We start from the raw sequence: 8,130 nt of genomic DNA on the forward strand, positions 1-8,130 counted from the left end.
TAAAAGACATTTCATTAAAATGATTTCCAATCAATCCCAATTTCCCACTGACTTAATAAATCTTATAAATGATTTTTATATGCAAAAATTTCCCCAAATAGAATGCATCACATAGTTTGACAAAAATACATGAGCCTAACTAATCTGTACGTCATCTTAGTTTTCTAGAATTGTTGTTCAATAACAAACCACTAACTAGAGAATGTACTATTACGCATGTTCAAAAATATGTACTAATTAGTGTAATATCAAACATTGTGATTTTTATCCACTATTTCATTAAAGCTATTTTATGTCAGATCTTATCTATTTACACATACATAAACATATATAAACATATATATCCCTACATAGGTATATACTTGATTTAGAAGATCCATTCAAACTATTTCTATATGATATTGTCACATATGAAATTATAATTATATACATACATATACACATGTATGAGTATATACTCACATATCATTGGAATTTTTATTTTAGTCAGATAAATGTCCATCCTTATGATTTTTTCTTTAACATAAAGTTGGGGATACTTTCTTTCGTTGAAACAGTAGGTAAGCACTTGCTGGAGGGTTTGGAGGATCAAGTGCAAAATTGTGCTTATGTGTCGTGGATGAGAATCCAAACATACATGTTTGACTAATGATGCAAGGCTGGAGAATATGTCCGCAGAGCAAATGGGTCTCAGCATCTGCCCTGTCCCACTGAAGTTTTCAGTAATTAAAAACATTTAATTTTACAAAATGCCATCAGTTTGCTGCTGTTCTGTGTTGGGCCCAGCTGTCCAGATGTGGCAAAGAATATAAGGTTAAATATCCTCAACAATAAGAAACTCAATAGCAATGCAACATAGTTCACACCAATAGGGAGAAATGCCTATGGGAATTAAAATTTGGATTTGTGTTTTAAATTTAGAGCACAATTAAAATATTTGGCGAGATGTGTTACAGTGAAGCCTATTAAGGGAAAAAAGTACTCAATTCATGTTATTCCACCCCCTACGCGTGCTGCTGCTGTCCTCCAATGTGACATATTCTAGCAGCATGGGTTGCTAAAATCTTGCCAAGCATTTTGTTGCGATCTCCTTTGCCAATACACCCAGCAAGATTCAAGAAAAAAAGTGTTGTTATTCTTCAGTTCTACACTGTAAGAAGTATTTGTTTTTTCATTTTCCCATGAAACATTACCAATTTAGAATCTAAACTTGTGAGAATGAAAAATAACTACTAACAAATAATGAAATAAAAGTAACTTGTTTACTTACATAAAAGCTCTTACACCACACATGAAGCAAATACTTTCCAAAGATTTTCTTTCACTAAGAAGTAGAGGTTATATTTGTTATATTTGCAGAAATGATTCAGGGAAAGTAAAAAGTCCTTGGGCATTTAGGAAAAAGAGTGTTTCAACAACAAAACTGGTGTTGAAGACAGTTAGTTGCTCAGATGTAGCAGAGTGAATAGCCTGGGATTTTTAATTTTCAGCTTTTCCTGTGGCAATTTTCACAGGCGCTGAGAAATTGTGGACACTTTGTTTTATTCTTTTTGTTTTTTCATGTGTGTTAGTTAAATCTTCCTATCATTTGTGTGTTTTGTTTTGCTTTGTTTTATTTCATGGACATCGGAGATCCCAGAAAGGAATGGTTTATTTTCAAGTTATCTTCCTCCTTGGTGGCAATAACAGTAACAGTTGACACTGACATATACCTGGGACTGTAAGAAACAATAAATACTATATATATAATTTGTTTATTGCTCACAACAACACTAAGAAGTAGATACTATTATTACCTCCTCTTGAAATATGAGGAAGTGGACACAAAGAAATTAAGTAATTTGCCAAATATAACACAGTTAGTGGCAGGACAAGAACTGAAGCTCAGAATATCTGGCTCCCCACCCTATTTGCTCTTAGCCTCTAGCCATTCTATGAAGTGTGAGCACTGCCAGAAGTAGGGGTTCTGTACTGCTAAAGGTAGCTCTTCCCGGGATGAAAGAATATTCTGTTAGCAAAATAAAAGTGAGTTTATAAAAAATATGTGTGTAAGAGAGAGGTCAGCACAACGGAGAAAAGAAACAGAGACGTGGTAAGAGGAAACACGTGGACAAATTAAGACATCATCATAAAAGCCAAGTGAAGTTAAAACATGGTCAAGTGCAAGAGCACAGGCTTAGGGAGTTTTGAGGAAGCCTTGAATCTAAAATGCCCCATGTGATTTGTAGTACTTCCTTTACTGTTGTCCTTATGAGTGGTTTCCTGAGGACTTTACCTTTGTTATTAAAATAAAATTGCCTTTCCAAAAGACTGAACAGTTGTGCATTTCTCTTTAGAAAACATGTTCAGAGGGGATGTGGTGATGGAGAACCTGGGTTGTCATATTTCAATTCATGTGAAATGGGATATTTGAGGGATTTGCAGGCAACAAGGAAAGCTGGGAGAGTTGGGAGATGCATGATAGTCTGAGAATAAAAGGTACATTACACTGTAGATGGAAGGGCCAGGACAGAAGCTGTTTGATAAAAAGATGCTGTTCTTCTTTAGGCAAATATTCAAGTTTTCCTTTTCTTGTGCTTCTGTCATTTTTATAGTGCATATTTTTTATTTGATAAATATCTCAATCACACAAACACCTAGACACACCTATAACACTGTCCTTTCAAAATAAAAAAAAATAAACTTTCTTTTAAACTCAGATATACTCTTATCCAAAGATGAAAGAAAAAAAAATGGAAATTGAAGTTCAGAGGTCAATGAATCATACAAACAAACAAACAATTGGCCAGACAACCTGCAAAGTAACTTAAATTAAGAGCAATATGAGGTTAATCACAGATTCTAATAAGCAGAAGGGGAGGTAGACAGCAGGCCACAGGGAAGCCCCGTATGATCTCAGCGCATCACGGCCTTACAACTTTCCGGGTGCAACAGAAGAAATTATTCACATATAATTCAGTTTGCTATACTTTTATTTATAGGCACTATGTAAATTTTATTTAATTTTAATTAAACTATAATAAGAAATTCTGTTTTACTCAAACAGGCATTTCCTTACACAAAGATAAAATAACCTAGATGTCATTAAAGAAATTATTGTGTATTCATATAACATATTTAAATGATATTATCCGTGGAAAAGAAGTTGGGGAGAGAGGTTTGGGAGTGCCCCTTAACCAGGGCCTTACTTGAAGGGGGCCGCCTGGACAGGAACAAGGGGCTTGTCTTGGCAGGGCCTTGTTCAAGGACCAGGAAGTGAGTGGGAGCTGTCATTACCTGCAGGGCAGTGCTCCTCACCTGTCATAAAGGAATGATATGAACATTTTAACATTTACATTTAATATAAATTTTATTTATAAACATTAAAATGATATTAGATAGCTATAGTTATTTTCTTATAACATGCCTCAGATATTTTGACCATTTCTTAATTTATGATTACCTATGGGTATAAAATATGTACCATATTGAAAAATAACACTATATAATTTACAGTGAACATGTATGCCCACTGCATAATCCAATCTCCTACACATCAGCACTTTTTATTTATTTTCTTCAATTTTTTGAACTGCAATAAAGCTATAAAATTATATAGCTTTTAAACTATATAATTTGGAATTAAATGGATTAAAGGAATGATGGATTAAATTAACTTTATTTGCATATAAGAATATATTCTACCCTAAGAGAAACAATAAAATCATCCCTAAATGTTTTCATTAATAAACTATTTTATACAGGGTTCCAACACAAATAATGCCCCCTTTTTATTCCAAAATCATAAGCATGTAATTCTGTAACATAAAAATATCATGCTCAAGCACACCATATGACATTTTAGGTGAAATGTTAAAATTAAAACTATAAATTATTACACCCATATTATTACCCTACCAACCACACACAAGCAGGGTGTTACTTCTGCTGGACCCTATATTTTGGCCAATTTAATAAATCAAAATGAACATAGTTTTTCAACATATTCTCTTCATTAGATATATAAATAAAATTTGTGGGGATGGAGAGAATTCATTTGGTTAGCCATTTTGAGCTAAGTTTTATATATATATATATATATATATATATATATATATACACAATTTAGTCATAGTCCTCAAAAATGAAATAAAAAATATTAGAAATAGCTTCATAAAGAAATTAATGAAAACCTATAGGAAGAAAACACCTACTCTAAATATTAGTTACTAGATGGAAAACTAAAGATTTTAAAATTTCTCCCAAATGAATTGATAGTCTTTATGCAATTGATATAATATTTAGTTTAAAAGTAATTTCACAGATAATCACAAAAATAATCGAACAAAGAACATACTGAAAATAAAATGAGGTAGTTTAACTGATAGTACTTAATATATTATTTTCCAAAAGCAACTCAACACATTAAAGAATTACAAATTAGTGAGGGAAATGACTATTTTCAAAATATGGTATTGGACTATTATGAAAATGAGAAAATAGCTATAACACAAAATACACTTACATGAAAAAGTTAGTCCTATACCCAACATATTTAAAAAATAGCAGATGGCCTGAACAGATAAATGAACAAAATAAATAAACATTTGTGTTAAAAATTACAGGTGAATGTAGGTGCATATTTATTATATCCTTGAGTACCTTAGGCTCTTTTTACATAAAATAAATGTAATCATTTAACGACTGCAAACAAACTGAATGCAGAAGATTCTAAGTAAAAAAGATGACCAGTTTTACTCTTATCTCTTGCACTATCAACTCTGAATCTTCTGTTTCTCCAAAATAAGTAGTTGCTGAACTGCAAGGAATGAAATGTAAGTCAAGCCTTAGGTGCTACTGAAGTTCTAACAGGGACCAGAAATCTTCTCTTTATAGACTGGGCTAGCATCCAGAAATTGACATTAATAAGAATTAAGTTCCCTGGCTGGTGTGGCTCAGTGGATTGAGTGCGGGCCTGCGAACCAAAGGGTTGCTGGTTTGATTCCCAGTCAGGGCACATGCCTAGGTTGTGGGCCAGGTCCCCATTTGGGGGCACATGAGGGGCAACCACATATTGATGTTTCTCTCCCTCTCTTTCTCTTTCCCTTCCCTTATCTCTAGAAAATAAATAAATAAAATATTTTATAAAAATAAGAATTAAGTGTTGGTTTCAAGGATGCTTTGTGTCAGATCTCTAACTTCTAGAAAGGATGGTTTAGGACAGAGGTATCTCTGTCCTTAGTTTTAGAGAGACCAAAGAGTGGCTGAATGATTGGGTTAATAAGCACATCTTATCTCTGAGGCCTCAAGCCACAGAAGAAATTAAGGAACAGGAAACTTTTCTGTAACACCTCACTGAAGGACCTGCCACGTGCCTGCTTCCTCAACCACATGTCAGAGTGAGAGGAAATGCTTTGACTTGTACTCTAGATCTGAGAACTAAGTGGCAGCACAAGATAAATAAAAACACATTCAAAAGAGACTGGAAATTTGAGAGAAAAAAACACCAAATGAACAGAACATACAGTCAGTAATATAGAGTTTGGAGTGTGACACTGAAAATTGAACAACACATATTTTATGTCAAAATATGACAACCATTCAAAAGAAATGTGGAAAAATAAACTGAGAAAACTTGCAACATAATGGATTTTACATAGTTATGTAAATGCACCTTGAAAATTAATAACAAAATGGCAGTTCCAATTTTTAAAAACAGAGCAAAGAAACTAACCCTAAGGTCAAAATCCCTATCACAAACATCCAATTTTACAAACAACCAACAATTGCCAATTAAAATGTAGTATATATTTAAGCTATTAAATACCATATTTCATCAAACTAAGAGGACACTGTGTCTAAAATGTCCCACTATGTTTTGTAAACATTGAAGAAAATAAATTACCAGTCATACTCTATTATGGCGTAATGATATAAATCCAGTAATTATAAATTGATCCTAAGTTCAGAGATTGTAACACATGAAAAAGTGGATGCAATAGATATAATATGATATAATAATTAGTGGTTAAATATTTTTTATGTTTCTCTAGACTGCCTTCAATATATTTTTATAAAAATTTAATTTTAAAAATAAAAGGAAAATTGGTAAAAATGTACAGTAACTCAGGGAATAAAATACAAAATGTGCTTGTGTCATAACTGATAAAATGGGTTCACTAATTAGAAGTAATAGAAGTTTATATCAGAATATTTCATTGTTTTAAATGCATTGTTAATTATTCTGCTTAGGTTACATACAATAATTTACACTGAGCATTCATATCAAATTATAATTAATTCATTTTATTCCATTCAGTGTCTGTGTGTGTGAGAGAAACAGAGAGAGACATAAAAGCACTACAAAAATATTTTTAAAGTATTAAATGAAATATAGAAAAATGAGTTACTTTCTACTCAAAAGTACTATCAGGTTGGTTTAGTACTAGGAGAGGTATTTTCTGTTTTTTTCCTTCCCTCCCCCTCCCCCTCTCATTCCCTCCCTTGTTCCCCCTTTCTTCCCTTCTCTCTTTCTCCCTCCAGCCTCACTACATTTTCCCTCCCATTGTCCACTTTTATTTTTGGAAAAGAGAAAAAGGGAAAATGTATATTTTAGAAAATGAGTTGACAAATGAAAAAATAATGATTAATGGAAAATCATAAAACTTTGAGTGTAAGCTATTTATTCCAAATTGTCAAAAGCCTTATGAGCTTGTTTGTGAAGGCATGAGAATTTTCCAAAACACATTTAATAAGAAGGTGAGAAAAGCTGAATATTTCATACTTAGATATTGTTACTGGTAGGTAGGAAAGAGAGCAAAGGGACCTAGACATTGAGTTTAACAACCTGGGAAGCATAAGCCTACTGTCTAGCCAGAAAACTCTAGCTCTACACTCCAGGGGACTCTAGCATTTCTCTGAGAGGTCTAGCACTTCTTTCCCCACTCCCGTGAGAACCCGGAAGGCAGACACACAAGCAACAGAAGTCAAAATGGCAAAGGGGGCTAATGTAATCCCAGAGGAACAAAGAAGCTTTCTTGCCTGGGTGACTTAGACTCGCCCTGTGTGTTCATGCATCCTTTCTCCATGGCTGTGCAGCCCTAGCAGCTACATGTCCCTTGGATGTGCAAGTGCACACGCAGGATACAGGAGGAGGGAGCCTGAAATGGACTGCAGCAGGAAGCATGCTAAGCTGGATGCTGGACTGGACTGGACTTTAATATGGAGCAGGAACTCTGGACACTGGCTTTTGTCTTGGCCTTGCTGAGGACACAGTTGGACTTCTTCCATGGTGGGACAGAGAGAGATGGGATAGTTAGAAACCCAGGAGACAGCTTCTATTTCCACATGCATAAATCATGCCACACACACCACAGTGTCCCATGTGTGTCCTTGAAATGCTTTCCTCGTGATCCTGTGGAAGGACCTAATTCCCATGTACAACAGTATACTTTAAATATTTAATTAAATTCTCAAACCTTTCTTTTTTAAAATAAAAATATATATTATTGATTATGCTATTACAGTTGCCCCATTTTTTTCCCCTTTATTTCCCTCCTCCCCGCTCTCTCCCTCACACCCTCATTCCTCCCTGCTTGGCTCACATTCATGGGTTGTACATATAAATTCTTTGGCTTCTCCATTTCCTATACTATTCTTAACCTCCCCCTGTGTATCTTGTACCTACCAATTATGCTTCTTATTCCTTGTACCTTTTCCCCCATTCTCCCCCCTCCCTCTCCCCACTGATAACTCCATATGATCTGCATTTGAGCGATTCTCTTCCTGTTCTGGTTATTTCCTTAGTTTGTTTTTTTGTTTTTAATTTTCAAGTTTAGTTATTGATAGTTGTGAGTCTGTTGTCATTTTACTGTTCATAGTTTTGAACATCTTTTTCTTAGATAAGTCCCTTTAACATTTCATATCCTAAGGGCTTGGTGATGATGAATTCCTTTAACTTGACCTTATCTGGGAAGCTCTTTATCTGCCTTTCCATTCTAAATGAGAGCTTTGCTGGATAGAGTAATCTTGGATGTAGGTCCTTGTCTTTCATGACTTTGAATGTATCATAAATAGATCTATCAGAGTGTTACAATTTATTTTAAGAATAATGATTCCATGATTCTGGAAATATTATGTTCAATATCAGGA

The sequence above is a fragment of the Phyllostomus discolor genome, chromosome 3 (assembly GCF_004126475.2).
Source record: "Phyllostomus discolor isolate MPI-MPIP mPhyDis1 chromosome 3, mPhyDis1.pri.v3, whole genome shotgun sequence".
Lineage (NCBI taxonomy): Eukaryota > Metazoa > Chordata > Mammalia > Chiroptera > Phyllostomidae > Phyllostomus > Phyllostomus discolor.